Here is an 18215-nt window from a genome sequence, read left to right as displayed (position 1 = left end):
AATACAAATAATACAGAATGTCTTTGCGTTTTATTTGAATAAGTGCCATAGTGAATAGAATACAGTCTGGAGTTAGGAGAACCTGAGCTCAAATTCAGCTCAGATACTTAACTAGTTAGTTGTGTGATCCTGGGCAAGTCATTTAACTCTGCTTCAATTTTCTCATCTATAAAATGAGCTAGAGAAGGAAATGGCAAATCACTCCAGTAGTTTGTCAAGAAAATTCTAAATGGAGAGTCAGACATGACTAAAGAAAAGCTGAACAAAAATAACCACCAAAAAATTAAAAAATAAATAAATCTATCAGAAGGAGAATGGAGTTTTAATGATGACAAAAATAGAGACACTGCTTCTGTACTTAAGCATTTTACTTGTTCTAATTGTTATAAGCATTGCACTAGTATCCCTAGTATTTGATACATAGTATATAATTTATAATACTTGTAAATGGATTATGTATTTTGGTGTTTATGTTATAGTTCAAAGCCTGTATTAAAAGGAAGAAGGAACACTAGATCATGAGATTTAAATCTTTTTTACAGTGGTTTTCTCTTTTTACTGAAGCTTTTTATTTTCAAAACATATGCAATGATAATTTTTCACCACTGACCCTTGCAAAACTTTGTGTTCTCATTTCCCTTCACTTTCCCCTACCCCTTCCCTTAGATAAAAAGTAATACAATATATGTTAAACATGGTAAAAATGTATATAAATCCAATGTAGGCATACATATTTATACAATTATTATGCTGCATAAAAAGAGATCAAAAAGGAAAAAACATGAGAAAGAAAATATATATTTTTTTTTTAAAAAGTGAAAATGCTATGTTGTGATCCACATTCAGTTCCCACAGTACTTTCTCTGGATGTAAATTGTTTTCATCATCACAAAATTATTGGAACTGGCCTGAATCATCTCATTGTTGAGAAGAGCCACATCCATTAGAATTGAGCATCGTATAATGCTGTTGCCATGTACAATGAAATCTTGGTTCTGCTCATTTCACTTAGCATCAGTTCATGTAACTCTATAAGATTTAAATCTTAAAGAGCCTTTGAGAAAACACAGTTCATCCTCTTCATTTTTGAAATGAGGAAGTAGAAATCAAGACAAAAAAAAAATTACTTATTCATACAGTTAACAAGTCTAGGAACAAAGGGAGAGGTATGAGAAAATCATGATCTTTCCCCAAATGGCACCTTCTAGGATATATTTTGAATTCCCTTTTCAGACTCAAAGTTTTGTCTTGATTAGAAAAGATACTTATTTAAGCCTCTCTTTTTTTTCCCTTTGTCAAAAAGCCACATGTGCAGAACTAAAAGCACAGGAGCTGAATTAAGGTTAAGGGGAAAAAAAGCACTCAAACTTCTTTTATAATGCCTTCTGATTTCCTCTTAGGAGTGACTTTTTTTTTTTTTTTTTTTTTTTTGTTATTCAGTTACTATTCAGTTACATATGACTTTTTGTGACCCCTTTTGGGATTTTCTTGGAAAAGATTCTGGACTGATTTGCCATTTCCTTTTCCAGCTCATTTTACAGGTGAGATAGCTGAGACAAACAGGATTAAGTAACTTGTCCAGGATCACACAGATAGTAAGTGTCTAAGGTCGGATTTGAACTCAGGAAGATGATTCTTCCTAACTCCAGGTGTGGCACTTTATACTTTGTATCACCTAGTTTCCCTAGGAGAGAAATATTCTTCTTCTAACTGGCTAGGAATTTTCTTTAAGGGAGAGCATCCCCTCACAAAGTTAATTGCACTTCAGATCCAATTCAACTGAAATCCTAAGGGATAGAATTGACTGACATAGACAGACTCAATATTGTCTTCATGATGAATAGTACATAAATTAGTTTTGTTCTTTAACATTATGCAGAAAACATTATAATCCCTTCTGCTTATTGTCCCAGGACTGGTTCCTGGTATCTTCTGGGGCTTAGGGGAGGTTAGAGGATGGAGTAAAAGGTTTCCAAGGAATTTAAAGAATAGGTTTAGAAAAAGCATAAAGTCATAATGACCCCTAGATTCAGAATCAAGAACACTTGACTTCAAACTCTGTATCTACTGTTTGCTGTTTATTTGACTTGTATTAGTCACATCATCATCATCATCATCATTATCATCATCATCATCATAGCTAGCACTTGTATCCTTTGAGATCTGCAAAGCACATTCCAAATATTATCTCATTTTATCCTTATAACAATCCTTGGAGGAAGGAGTTATTGTGATCTCCATTTTATGGATGGGATAATTTAGGCAGGTAATTTAGATGACTTGTCCAAGTCACACAGCTACTAAGTACTTGGGATTAGATTTGAATACTGGTCTTCCTGAGTTCAATGCTGTGTCCATTAGATTGGGAGTTCTTAAACACTTTAGGGAGCTTTGGATATATTTCAGCTTGCAGCAAACTTAGGTTGGGGTAAAATTTACATGTTCAACTAACTGAAATTTTATATTTCTCTCAATTATGAATGTACCAACACACCATTATTCTTAGAAGAGATCCCTAGATTTCACTAGATTGCCAGAAGGGTCTAGAACATAAAAAGGATAAGTAATTTTGGAATCAGATATTCTGTGTGTTGAGAGTCTTATATTTGTAGTCAGAGGATTTGGATTTAAAACTCATCTTTCTCATTTTTAGTGGTGTTTCCTAATGATAGCTAAGTGACACAATAAACAGAGACAGGGTTTAGAGTCAGGAAAATCTGAGTTCAAATACAGCCTCAAACTGTTACTAAGTGTGTAACCCTTGGCAACACACTTAACCTCTGTCTTCCTCAATTTTCTTAACTGTAAAATGAGGATAATAATAGTATCCACCTCTTGAGATTGCTTTGGAAATAAAATTAGATAATATTTGTAAAGTTCTTAACCATGTGTTTGGCATCTAGTAGAAACTTAGTAAATGATTGTTTCCTTTTTCTCTTTATTCAGTCAAGTCAAATAACCTTTCTGCAGTCTCAGTTCCAATCTTGATATTGGAGGTTGGTGGCATTGAACTAAATGATTTCTGCCTCTTTCAGTTCTAAATATTATGATCCTAAGTTCCCAAGATGATCTCTAGGGCCCTTTCAACTCTATGTCCCATGATTACATGATTTGCTCTTGGTTGGAGATATTGCTAAATTGGAAATTTTTGAAATGGTTTTCTGTATATTCCTTTATTGTTGTTATTATCTATATTTTATTATAGTTTAGTTTTTGTTAAATATTTTCTTTTTAAAATTTTTTAGTGTTTTATTTTTCCAAATATAAGCAAAGATAATTTTCAACATTCACCTTTGCAAAAACTTGTGTTCCAAATTTTTTTTGTCTCCTCCCCAAGACAGCAGGCAATCTGATATGTTACACATTGTAGTACTCCTAAAAATATTTTCACATTTGTCATGCTGCATAAAAAAAAATCAGATCAAAAGGGAAAAAATGAGAAAGAAAAAAAAAGCACACAAACAAACAACAACAACAAAGGTGAAAATACTGTTTTGAACCACATTTATTCTCCATAGTTCTCTCTCTGGATATGAATAGCACTTTCCATCAAAGTTTATTGGAATTTGTGGCAAGCATCTTGGTGGCTTTGTGGAAATGGATTGCATTTGTGTGTGTGTATGTGTGTGTGTGTGTGTGTGTGTGTGTGTGTATGTGTGTGTATGTTTTATTTTATTTATTTCTTCATCAATTGTTTGCTCAAATATTGGTGCTGAGTAGAAAGCTATAGGAAAAAAGATACAGTTGCCAATCATTGGGAAAGCTACATAGATGATCAGGAAGAAGAGAGCAGTATGAGGAGGTCTGTATTTATAAATTTTCTGTGACACAGACTCAATTATCAGCAATATTTCTCCCATAGTTTATATCTCCTAATATATTATAATTATATCAATATCCAAGTTAATATAATTTATATATCAGCATGATATATAAAATACTGAAAATGCTATTTTTTAAAAATCCCTAGCAAATTTCATTTTAGGATTCTTCACATTAATGAAACACTGATTTCCACCTCTTGTTGCTGTGCCATTTGCTAGTATATTTGAAGATATAAGCTGGGTAAATGACAGCAGTACATACTTTTTGGTGAATGTTGCTATTGACATTTCTCCCTATAGATACTTAGGAAGGGTAAATTATTTTGTTTTTTTAGTCATATGCAGAATCATAGACTTAGAGCAGCAGGGACCTTAACATTTATTTAATCCATTCTCACTTAACCCCCTATTTTTAGGGATAAGGAAGAGATGTGATTGAGGGAGAATTTGGCTCCTTTTCCAAGGACACATAGGTAGTAACTACAGCTAGGATTTGAACCTGCTACTAACTCCAGATATCAAACTCTTTCTGCAGCATCACACATGTTTTAGATAAAATACAGTCAACAAATTTATGAATTAGTATTTTATGTCTTCTGCCTATAATAATCATGCATTTGTGTAAGTGAGATCCCTTGATTAAGGTCACTTGTTGACCACGGAAAAGCTTTTATTTTATTAATATATTTGAATCTAGGAGGAATATTAGAAACTTCTGACAATTTTTTTAACAAGAAGAATAATAATTGTGTCTGTGATTTCATTGGCACAAAGAACTCACATATGAGGCAACTTTCTCTAATGATGCAACTTATAGCCTTAGAGAATTTCCTAGGTCATTGATAAATGGCTTCCCCAAAGTCATAGGACCATTATATGAGAGATTTGAGACTAATTCAGGACTCTCTGGCTTGAGGTCACTTTTCTATCCACTAATCCACACTGTCCTTCTTAACAGCAAAACCAACAGAAAAACCTTTAATGTGGTTCTTCTGAAAATGTTATTTTTCCTTATTAATCTTTTTTTAAAAAATTAATTTATGAAATAAAAGAAACATTTCCATAACAAATCATAATAAAAAGATGATTGCATATGAAACTACAAATATGTTATATACAACTTGCTATTCCTTTTGAGTATATAATAGCATTATATAAATTTCTTTTTTTCTCTTTCCTCCCTCTCCTCTGTTCTAGAGATGGCTACCATTAGACATAAATATTTGTATATACATGTATGTATATAAAAACCCACTATGCATATTTCTGTTATCAGTTCTTTCTCCAGATGCAAATAACATTTTCTTTCATATGTCTTTTGTGTTAATTTGGGAATTTATAGTAATTATTGCAAAGGTTATTAAAAAGAATTTGAGTCATGATTGGTTTGGGTGATGAGTCAATTATATGAAAATATTTTAGAGACAGATAACAAAGGGAAGATTGATTGGGATGCTTTTTTTTTTTTTTTTTTTTTTTTTTTTTTTTTTTTTTTTTTTAATAGAGAAGCTTAGAGGTGGGGTCCTCCAGAGACTAGTGCTAGACTGATCTTTAGTATAATAAACAGTTTGGGAAAGGAACATACCATGGCATAGTAAAAATATCACTTGGCTAGGAGTCTGGAAAATTGGGTCTCAGTCCTAGCATCACCACTATGTGTCTTGGGTTGAAATTCCAGCTCTTCCACAAACTGTCTCTGTCACTATAGACAAATAACATTCTTTTCTAAGCCTCAGTTTCCTCATCTGTAACATAAAAGAATTAAACTGCATGGCAGCTAAGATCCTTCTAGTACTAACTATAATCATCTTGTTGGTAGAATGCAATACTTTTAATAAGATAAACCTGAGTTTAAATTCTACCTCAAATATTGGTAGGCTGTATTAACTTGAATAAGACCCTTAAAATCTTTGGTCCTCATTTTCCTCATTTTTAAAAATAAGAGGGTTAGCCTGTGCGTTCTTCAGGGCTTCTTTCAGATCTTAAATTATAATCTTAATTTTTTTTCTAGTGAGTTTTTGGCAAAATATACACATTTTCAGGTAATATTACCTATAGATTTAAATTTTAAAATAATTCAAATTTACAGTATTACAAAGCAAATGCTAATAAACTAGAAAGGATAAATAATAGAAACATCTTGAAAGTTTTTAAATTCCAGTTCAATACAAGATGAAATATTGAACAATAAGATAGTACAATGGATAGAGCACTAGGATTAGAATCAGGAAAATTTATCTTCTTGAGTTCAAACTTGACCTCCAACACTTACTAGCAGTGTGAGCCTGGGCAAATCATTTAATCCTATTTGCCTCTGTTTTCTTATTTGTAAATGGAGCTGTAGAGGGAAATAGCAAACAACTTCAGTTGCTTTGGAAAGAAAATCTTGTATGGAATCATGAAGAGTTGAACATGACTGGAAACAACTGAACAACAAACTTGAAGTGTATGTGAGTGGATAGAAAAAAGGACAAGAAATATATAGGTGATCAAATGCAAAGAAAAAACAAAGGATGAAATGTTCTGGCTAGCTTTCTAGAAGTCCTCCGAATGGGCCTTGGTTTCAGCAGAATAATCACCATGAGAATACACTTTATTCCTGACTATAAAGACTTTATTCAAAGTCTTTATTATCTCCTTAACAGTCTGTCCTTTGTCTGGAGCAAAGCTAGCTTTCTAGGGGACCTTCAGATGGGCCTTCATCTTAGTGTAGGAATGCGGGAAGCAGGAGAGCCACCAAAATGGTGGGAGATGGAATGGCTTTCTCTTCCAGTCCGTGTTGGTCCTTATATACTAGATTACAATTGCATCATTACAGTATACTGAATATGTGTGAACTAGAGAACCATTACATCACCAAGCTAAATACTAAGTATATGTAAACAAGATAACCATTGTCTCATTAATTACACTGAGTTAACACCTTGTTTCAAGTATACTTCTCCAGAGTTCTGGCTCTCTACAAAAGGGGAAATTAATCTAAACATTTTTATAGGCTTATACTTTTTGAGTTCCACACCGACTCAGAAAAAATACCCAGGAGTTATTTGACTGTAATCTGAAGACTTTGGCTAAATGTTAGGTAGCTAAGTTGCAAAAAAAAAAAAAAAAAAAAAAAAAAAAGCCTAAATACTTTGAGGGAAAATATTAGTATAACCTTGTCATACAAAACCATAGTTACTTCCATGCCACAATAACCTTGTTTATCATATGCCTTAGACAGATATGACAGGGCTGAGGGTTAGCTAAATCTTTATTGTTGTTGTTGTTGTTGTTTTGGAGATTGGGAGAAGAAGAAGAGTACCATATTTGGACAGCCTAAAAGAATTGGACTCTAGTCAGGAAAGACAAAGAGTGAAAGGAATCTAATAACAGAGTAGGTTTGGATTCCTTCTCCAGATCCCTGAATACTAGAGTAAGAGCATGCCTCTTAAGTTTGGAATATAAAATAAAGTTCTGCTTTTTATAGCAAATCTATTAACAAAAGTAAAGAAATCTAAAGCAGCACACAGTTTTGATGAATTAAAATTAATATTTCAAACTTCAGATTTAAAGTTAATAGTTTAAACTTTGCAAGACACTTTTTGAATATTACCTCATTTAATCCTGGTAACAGTCTTGTGAGATAGATTCTTTTACCACTATTGTTCCTTTTATTTTAAGAAGATCTGAGAAGTTAAATATTTTATCTTTACTAATAATCATGATGGGATTTGAATTCAGATCTCTCCTCACCCTAACTTTTCTCCTCCTTTTTTCCTTCCCTTCCTTTGCTATTTCCCTTGTCCTTCTCCTTCCTCTTCATACTCTTTATTTTCTTTCTTTTTCTTCCTTCCTTTTTAGGCACATTGCTTTCTAGGCAGTTCAGAAATAATGGCTGCATAGCAAATAATTGATATGTTTTGGGAGAAGTAACCCAACTTGAAAACTGACACCGATGAAAACACAGTGTGTCACAAAATATCCACTGAAGACTTCTTCCAGGAGATAATTTATCAGCCAAAGTCAAAGAATAAATTTTGTGCCCAGGCAAAAAGGATTCAGCTTCTTACAAAATTAAGTTGAAAGGGATAGTTCAGCCTTCAATTAGAAGCTGGAGTGAATTAAGGTTCTCTTGGAATAATTTGTCTACTCAAAACTGAATCAAATGGGGTACTAAGAAAAAAAAGATTGATGGTTTAAACTTACAGCGATATAGTTGAATAACATCTAGGAGAAAGCAGTGAAGTATAGCCAAAAGATTTGGCTGGTTTGGCAACCAGCAGATCTGGCCTCTAGTTTTGCCTGCCATTGATTTACTTGAGCAAATTACTTAACCTGTGTGAACATTTTTTTCCTGATAAATAAAAAAAGAATTAATTGTTTTAACACCAGGGGGTGGGCTGGGGAGGATATGAAAGAATGAATGGAAAAGTGGATTTAAATGTAGTAAAATTACGTTTCATGTAAAAAGGAAGGAAAGAAAAAAAAGAGAGAGGGAGAGAGGGGGAAAAGAAAGAAAGAAGGAAAGAAGGGATGGAGGAAGGAAGGAAAAGTATAGTAGAGTACAAAGAACATTAGTTTCTGAGTCAGAGATTCTGAGTGTGAATCCTGATTCTGCAATTTTGCAGAATAAGTAGTGATTTATGTGACCCTAGACAATTCACTTCCTTTCTTTTGGATTAATAATCTTCATGTGTAAAATTAGACTGGGATACGTAATCCCAAAGAATCTTTCTACCTCTAAAACTTATTATCTATTTGGTTTTTAGAACATCGAGAACTTAAGATAAAATATATACCTTAAACATTTTAGAGGGGTAGTTAAGCTGCATTTCAATTTTTTTTTTCCTTCAATTTCTTTTGATTTACTACTCAGGCCAAGCTCCTTAAGTATCCGTTTATGTACACAACACAAGGAACTACTAATTAAGCTACTAAATAAGGAGCTTCTAACTAATTTTCTTCAAGACTAGGAGAATGTTATTCTTCAGATTCACATGAAGGAAGTATTTTAAAAATATGAATGAAAACTAGTCTCAAAATCTGCCTTTGATTTGGGACTATGACATAGTTGATACACAGAATGACAGATATGGCCCTAACTTCAATATTTAACATACAAAAAAGAACCAAGGAAGATGATAAATACCATATTACTATTGAATAAAACTAGTGTAGCATCTCATGGCAACACACACAACTTATTGGTAGAGCCTTAAAAACCAGTTATTCCAGGTTCAAGATACTCTGTGGATATATATCCCCTATATCCTTAGCTCACAAACCTCTACCAACATGTTCATCCTTAGTGTTTATTAGGTACTTATTTTATATATTAAGTACTTATTAGGTAGCAGGCATTATGATAAGTGCAAGAGATACAAAGAAAAGTTTTAAAAAAAAATAGGCTTGCCCTCAAGGTACAGATATTCTAATGTAGGAGAAAATTTAGAAATAACTAGGTTCATAAAAAATATATATATATATATATATATATATATATATATATATGATAAAGTTAATTTGAAAGGAAAAGACTTTAGAATTTATTGTTTCTAACTCTTTGTGATGCCATTTGAGGTTTTTTTTTGGCAAAGATGCTGAAGTAGTTTGCCATTTTATTTTCTCCAGCTCAATTTATAGATGAGGAAATTAAGGCAAACAGAGTAGAGTGACTTGCATAAAGTCACACAGCTTGTAAGTGTATAAGGCTATGTTTATACTTATAAATGTGAGTCTTTCTGAATACAGTCCTAATACTCTATCCACTGGGTCATTTAACTGTCCTAGGTATTAGTCACTGGGGCATAATTCAGCCAGAGGACATTGTTTGTTCAAAACAGACATATTTAATGAAATAACATATTTAGAAAAGTAGCAACCAAGTATTTCTTTTATGAAACTATTGAAAATTCTCCCTCAAATATCCATAATCCCAATGGAAATAAGAGATATCTATAAAAAACCTAAAAAAGAATATATATGGTCCATGAGGAGGTAAGTGGACACAGATAAGAATCATGAATAGTAAGGACACAGACATAGAAAGTACTGCTATTGGGGTTTCTATTACATCAAACTCACTTAGAGATCAACACAAGCATGTTTGTTACAAGACATATGAAAACATAAATATTACTGTGACCCAATCTAATAGTAAGGAATGAACTCACAATAATAATAAGGAAGTCTCAATACTCAGAGTGAACTGGGACCTGTAGTGCAATGGCTAATTAAGGTAGGCTGAACATCTCTGTCTTCTGGCTGCTTTCTAGTCTGCCTCTTAGCCTCTTTATTTGTCTCATTGGTCTGTAGTGACTTATTTGCTGTTGGCCTTTGGGTTCTATATTCCCAAGTCAGCAAAATAACATGGACATTTTTCTCCTTTTTTTCTTCCTTCTTTAATTTCTATTTTCCTTCATCATTCTTCATTCCACTGAATGTTTTTTTTTTTTTTGCTTGTTTGTTTTTTTTCACCTAGTCAGCCCAGTCCAGTGTTGATTTTGTCTTGAGAAAAAGTTAATTTGTTAGTTAATTTGACTCTGCACTTTTGGTCCCCTGCATGCTATAAAAGTGTTTTGTCTTGTTTTGTTTTTTCCTACTTGTACTTTGAGGAAGTGTCATCTTCCTCTTCTTCCCATCACCTTCTGATTCCCCTAAAAAGTAAGAAGTATACCTTATAAGAAGGTGTGTGTGTATGTGTGTGTGTGTGTGTGTGTGTGTGTGTGTGTGTGTGTGTGTGCGTGTTAAGGGGAAGGTAACAATTGTTCTGAGGATTGTAGGATGTGTCCCCCACAACACTTTGTAAAGTGACTTTCACATGATAGGAGATCAACAAATATTTCTTGTTTATAAGCTTTACAAATTCAATCTTAAAAACATTTGTCAAATACTCATTCTGTGGGAGGTACTGTTCTGGACAACAGAAGAGACATAATAATATGCCTTGTTCCCTGTTCTTATCAGCCTTACAATCTAGAGGCCAATGAATTAATATATAATTAAAATATAGATAAATTTAGTTAAATAATAATAATAAAAACAGTTCAACAATAATATAGTTAAATGCACTTAAATAAAAATACAGTTAGTTAAAATTCAGATAAATAAAAATATAATTAAAATGGATCAGTAGAAAAAGATGGGAAGGACAACCAGAATGCTCTGCAAAGGTCAAAGGAAGAAAGATTCAAGCTGCTATCAACTGTATTGTAGCCATTCATAGCATTTGTGCCCTCACCAAAATAGCTCAGGGGCTCACAAGCAACATTGACTCTTTAGCAATCTTCTGATGTGTCTGGCCTCTGGGAACAGAGGTACATTCATTTAAAGAATCTGGAAATACATGGGATGGACTTTGTATTACTCATATGTCTGTATTTTGTTTCCTCCTATTAAGAGTATAGATTCCTTAAGTTTGTTTTGTTTTTGTCTTCATAGTTCCAACTATGGAACCATAGTTCTAACATGGAACCTTGAATTTAACAGGAGTGTAACACAGATTTGTTGAGTTGGATTAAATTTTTTAAAAATTGTTCTGAATTTAAGAATACCCCTAAAAGAGAGGAGGAATTTTTTATTTTCTTTAGCAGGATTCATCTGCTATTGCTATTGCTTAAAGACAAATAGGAGCCCTTATTTTGTGGCAGATTGGATTTATTAAGGAAAAAAAAAAATTGCCCCACTTCCTTTTTCTCATCAGAGGAACTCAAAACTCATAAGGCAGAAGTTGATCTGACACTTCCTGGGAATTAATTCCAGAAGGCAATTGCTTTTTATTTAGGAATGGTAGCATACTGGAGAAGGGACAGATTTTCTAGGAGCATTGTTACATTTAAAAAATAGACTCTTCTTCCTTATGGAAAGGAAAGTTTCATCATGGTCAGAAACATTTATTTCCCCAAGAGGATTAAGTAATTTCAAGAGAGAAATGAGATAAATCAAACTTTTCTCTCTGATGCTAGAGATTCACCATGCACTGAGACTGATCCAAAGTAAATTCTCTATTCTTGGGTAGAGCACCTTCTTCTACAGTAAAATAACAAGAAAACCCTCAGGATCCCTTCAAGGTGATGATGTCAGATTATTTCCCTCTTTGGATAGTTGGGGAAATTGAGGTGAAGAAGCAGCTTGCCCCCTGGCCACAGTGTGAGAGGTTTTGTGAGAATGGAAGTGATCTTTATTCCTAAACCTGTGTTTCAACTCTGACACTGCCTTTTCACTGAGAACATTCAAGAAGCAAATTTCAGTATGTCACCTTGACCCAGAGTTTCCTGGGACTCTTGGTCTGGGGTAATTATAAGTAAAAATGTCAGCTTTTAAATGTTTTTTCTAGGGTGATGGCTGGAAAGGGGAGATACAAAATAAAAAGAGCTCAAATGAGTTAGTTCTCAATATATATATATATGCAAAATAAGGAATTATAAAAGGAATTTGTGGGTAATCACAAAAATTTTGCAGATATAGCAAGTAAAAATAGAAATAATAAGGATCTAAACAGAAGGCCTTAAAATAAAGTTCTATTCATGAGAATTTGAATGTGGTTATAAGGATTTATTTAAAAAGTTTTATTTTCTTCAGAATTTTTTAAATGTTGTGTGTGATTCCATGGAAATGGATACTTCTTGTACCATTACATAACACAACTCTTCCAAGCCTTATGAATGATCTTCTCTTTGTTTCTACTCCCCCCCCCCCAGCCAAAAAAAAGTCACCAGTTATTAGCCAAACATCTTGGTGATGAACCTCTTTAGATGTCATCATCTAATGAAGAGAATGCTGGATTTGGAATCAGAAATACCTGTGTTCAAACACTGATACTTGTTAGCCATGTACTTTGGCAAGTCACTTTCTGTCCTTCATTTTCCTCATATGTAAAAAAGGGTAATAATATCTATAGTGTTTACATCTGGGATTGTTGTAAAGAAAAAAAAAAATGTGTGTAAAATTCCTTGTAAAATTTAATGTACTATATATATATACATATATATATATGTATATATATATATATATATATGTATACATATATATATATATAAATTTCACTTATTTTTTTATTATCTTTGATTCAGACCTACCATGACTTGAGCTCTGATAGCATTCCAAGACCTCTTATTTAAATGAAGATGTAGTTATGAAATGCTTTGTCAAATAGTAGGCAAGCTAAATTAGTTAATTGTAATTAATAATCATAATAAACTTCACACAATTTAATCATTATTATTGAAATTACTATTTCTCTTATGTTAATAACCATTTAATATTGTGGAGATGCAGGCTTTTTTCCCTTTCTATTTCCTCCTTCTCTACAAGATCAAATCAGATCCTGATTATGATAATGAGATTGGATTTAACATTCTCCTCAATCTTGTTCAGGCCCCACCTAAGAAATTTTAATCTTTGAAATCAGCCCCATTGTGTTTTAGTTAGACAGATCTAAGTGTAGGTGTACCCTTTTTGTCCAGACTTCCCTAAGTGGAGATGGTCTGACTGATTCAAATCAAGGGCTCCAGCTCCTCATTAGAATGTGTCCACTTATCATTATAATTATGATATTCATTTCCCATTGATTGTTAGCCAATCATAATTGATTGCCATCCCTCAGGAATACCAACTTTTCTAAGGGTAAGCTTTAATAGGCCACAAGAACCATTTTTTTGGCTTATGAGAGGTCAAGTGACAGGACCTTATATTAATTATTCACTAGTCATAATTAATAAAATGATCGCTTACCCAGAAACTATGGATCTTGAATTTTTCATACAACACATTAATATTATTGTATCTTATTATCATCACTATGACAGCTCCATAAGCTAATTGGTCTGTTTGATTGGATAAAGTGATAATAAATGTTCATCTGATAGAAACCCAAAGTTGATCACTATCCTTATACAATTGTTGCTAATTGATGGATGCTGGCTGTTTAATTTTTGCCTTTCTCAAGATCATGTTGCTTAAGAACTCCAAAGTCCTATATTCAGTTTTCATGCAATCTTGCAATGATTTTCAAGGTTTGGTCTGTTTGTTGAAAATAATCAGACACAATAGAAACTTAGACAATATATAAGGTATAGGTATGTATAGATTTCAATTTACTATTTCAGTTTTGATATATTAATCTTCCCTGATTTTTCTTCATTTTCAATAACTGAACACTTTAAAAGAATAGCAAAATAGTGTATACATAAAATCTTCATAATCTGTTGCCAAGGCTTTAACTGGGTGATCAAGAACTCAGACTGACTCATAACTCTATAATCATTCATCTCCATCAAACATTTATTGACTACAAACTATGTAGGTAATAGAGAGAGTTGAGTGCTGGGTCTGGAGTTAGAAGTAGTCATCTTCCTGAATTCAAATCTGGCCTCAAACACTTACTAGCTGTGTGATTCCAGGCAAGTCACCTAACTGTTGGCCTCAGTTTCCTTGCCTGTAAAATGAGTTGAAGAAGAAAATGGCAAACTACTCCAATATCTATGCCAAGAAAACCCCAAATAGCTCTTCTGGGTTTGCTCTCATGGATGAAATTTCTTTCTGGTTCCAAAAATGCCAGAAAAATGAAGTTTTCTGTGATTTTAGGAAGACAGCAGGCACTCTGTGCTATCCCACATCCAAAATACATTCAGTATACCACTGCTTCTTCCATTTCTAGAATCACTGTTTTCTCCGTGGCCTCTTAGCAGCCTTCCTGACAGATGGTCTGTGCTATTCATTAAGCCAGAATCAACACCCCTCCAAGGACTAGAGACATAGGAGAGAAACCTGGTGTCTGTTTCTAATGCTGAATGGGCTGAGGCTCATGAACATAAAGATAAATATTTCACTTCATTGTGCATCTAGAAATTCAAGTTTTATTGTGCTGGGCATGTTCATTCCCAGGATTTCACAAAATACATTTAAAAATGTCAAGTGGAGAACTCTTAGGCATAGTAAGCCCTTCATCCAATACTTTCTCTTCTATTACACAAACATGTTCCTTTTTCTTTTTTAAACTGCCTTTACAGAGTTATTTTATAGTAGCTTTTCTTAATGTCCTGAATGAAAATAGCCTGGGACTTCACAAGTCTCCTGAGATAATCAGGTAGTATGCTTTGGTTTATAAAATCAAAGAATCTCAGACTTAATAAGGTCTCAGAGGTCGTGTAGGTCACCTGTAGGTCTTTTCCACCTGAATCTATATAAAAATCCTATCTACAGAAGCCCCAATAAATCATCATCTAACATCCATTCAAATATACTCAGTTAAGACTCCCAAGGCAATCCATTTTGTTTTAGAACTGATCTTTCAGGAAGCATTTTCCTTATTTTGAGCTGAAATCTATCTTTCTGCAAATTCCACACATAGCATCTAGCTCTGATCTCAGGTACTAGACAAAAGAAGCTGAATATTCTTTTGAAGAACAATCTTTAGGAATGTTTGATTGTTTCTCTTTAATTTATACTGTGCATATTTCCCTGCCTTATCCATATTAAGATGGTTGAATCAGCTACAATTCTTTCTCCTGTTCCAGAATTAATGTATCCATATAAATCCTATTCTTCTGTGTGTATTTTCCTTCCCTTGTACCCCATACCCTGTAACTGTGACCCAAGGACTTCTTAAGGAGGACAACTCCCTCATCCATATGCATGACTATAAACCTAGTGACTCCAAAAAGATGGCTCTATGGGAAAACAAACAGGCGCCTGGGATTTTGTTTTGTTTTGTTTTGTTTTTTTAATAATAAACTGCTATTGCCCTTTGTATGAGTGCCTGCATGGAGTAGTAAGGAATACTTCCAACTTGTTCTAGTGTCTGCTTCATTATTCACCTTAAGCCTTTAAAATCCACTGGCTACTTAAGTCCCTTCCAAATCTTGCTCTTAGTCATTTAATAAATATTTATGGAATAAAGTGTGATTCTAGATTAAATGGCTTGCCCAAGGTAGTTGGGTTTATTCTCTAAAAGGAAGGAATTTGCTAGAGTGATTAATATAGATTAAGACATAAAAATGAATGGGAAACTGAGAATTTAGTGACATATGAGCACATAGCTAAGACCCAAGCCTATTTCCACCTCTTCTCTACAAACAGTTTATCAGTTTCTCTTTCCCTGTCTAATCTGTGTCTGTGTATGTTTGTGTATTGTTGCCAAGGTATCAATAATATAAAAAAGTAAAAGATAGTTTCCCTCTTTCAGTTACTTAGTCATTTATTTAACAAATATTGATTAAGTCTTTGCTGTAGAGTACACAGCTGAGTGGCTCAGGGGATAGAGCATTGGGCCTGCAGTCAAGAAGACTGGATTTCAAATTTGGCCATAGATACTTACTAGTTGTGTGACCCTGGCCAAGTCAATTGATCTCTGTTTGTCTTAAAGAAGAAATTGGCAAATTTTCGATTCCTTTGCCATGAAAACCCTGTGGACAATCTGGCCCACAGGGTCACAACTGAACAATTAAGCAACAAATGTGAGGACTACTGTGCCAGGCTCTGGGGAAGAAGATACAGAGTAAGAAATAGACTCTTGCCTCTTGGAACTTGCAGTCTGGTAGGAATATGAAACTCAAATACAGATAACTGTAATATAGATTTATAATATGGCAAATGACTCAATAAACTGCAACACAGAATGTCATATAAGATCCAAGAGAGCAAGATATTTCTTACCTTCAAGAATTTTATATTCTAATGGAGGAAGGCAACCTGTAATTGAATGACAGTAAGCATGGGAGAATGAATGATATCCACATGGTACCAGGCATAATGATGGCCAGTAAAGAACTTGGGAACCCAGAAATGTACAGCAAAAGCTGCCTATCATAACTGGGAGACACAGAGATGAAGTAGAGATGAAGTCTAAGTTTCCAGTGGAAGACAGAAGAAAATGTTAGTAGAATTCAGGAAAAATATTCCAGGTACAGGGAAAAGCATGTTTTCCAGGGCCAAAGACTACTCTAATTTGACCAGAGTATAAAATGTGTGCATGAAAGAATATGAAAAGTCAGGACAGGATTGGATTCTAGAAAGCCTTGAATGACTTTCTAGACAAAAATTTTTGGACAAAATTTTTTTGAATTTTATTCAGAAAAAAATGTGAAATGCTAAAAGTATTTTGAGCAGGAGAGTAATGTGACAATGGGAAATTATTCTGGTAGTAATTGAAAGAAGAATAGGAATGGGGATATCAAATGGAGGAAAACCTGTTTTGTGCCTATTATCCTAGTCTAGAGTGGTAGCAATGAGAATAGAATTGAGGTTAGATACAATAATTAGGGATTTGAAATCTTTCTTGGATTTGAGACTTGGTGGCTGATTAATACCTACTATTCCAGAGAAATACCACAAGGATCTGTGCTTGTCCTCTTGCTGTTTAACATTCTTTTTAAATCAATGACTTTAATAATAGTAAAAGAAGGCATGCTTAGCAAATATGATGATGACATAAAGCCAAGAAGAATAGCTCATACACTGGATGACAGTGCCAGGATACAAAATGTTTTTGATACCCTAGAATAGCAGTTTCAGACTCAAATAGAAGAAACAGAGGCAACTAATCTATGCATAAATATTCCTGAAGGCTGCATATGGACTTAGTATTACCTACATGTTACCTATTTTTTATTTTGATTCCTTACTTATTTTGTTAAATATTTTCCAATTACATTTTAGTCAGGTACAAGTCAGGGACTTCCTATGACCTGGGGTCTACACATTTGACAACTCTGGGCTTTTTTCCTGACAATGTTTACTTTATCTCTACTTTATCCTTTACATTTTTTTTTCTGAAATGACCTATGTCATATGAGCATGAGTTGAAAGAACGTGAGGTGTTTATACTAGAGAAGTAAAGGATTAGAGAAGACCTTGGTAGTTTTCAAGTTCTCACATGATTGTCAAGGGGGATTAGTTTTGCTATATTTGGCCTCAGAGGGAGGATCAATAGCTAGATAGAAATATATTAGACTTGGTATAAGGTAAAACTTGTGTACTATTAGAAGTGTCTGAAGGTGGAATAGGCTACTTCCCAAGGTTATGGATTTTTTATTATCAAAGGTCTTTAAAAACTTGAATTAGATGATACTTGTTGATAACATAGAGAAGATTCTTGGTCAAGTGTAGGAGTAAATGGCCTCAAAAATACTTTCCATTTCAGATTCCATGATTTCATGTTATTGTGTGTTCTTTTTCTTTTTCCTCTTATCTTCTAGTCTTTCTCTTCTCTTCTCTTCTCTTTTCTTTTCATTGTTGTTCAGTTGTTCTCTTTATTTAACATTTTATTCAATAAAGAAGAAAAATGCAAAAGGACCCTTTGCCCCTTTTTCTTGTCTCATGATACTTTTTATTTGTTGATGTTGTTCACTTAATTCTGTCATACTCTTCATGACACCATTTGGGATTTTCTTGGCAAAGATATTGGAATGG

The sequence above is a fragment of the Sminthopsis crassicaudata genome, chromosome 4 (assembly GCF_048593235.1).
Source record: "Sminthopsis crassicaudata isolate SCR6 chromosome 4, ASM4859323v1, whole genome shotgun sequence".
Taxonomy (NCBI): Eukaryota; Metazoa; Chordata; class Mammalia; order Dasyuromorphia; family Dasyuridae; genus Sminthopsis; species Sminthopsis crassicaudata.
This window is presented reverse-complemented; position numbering follows the sequence as displayed.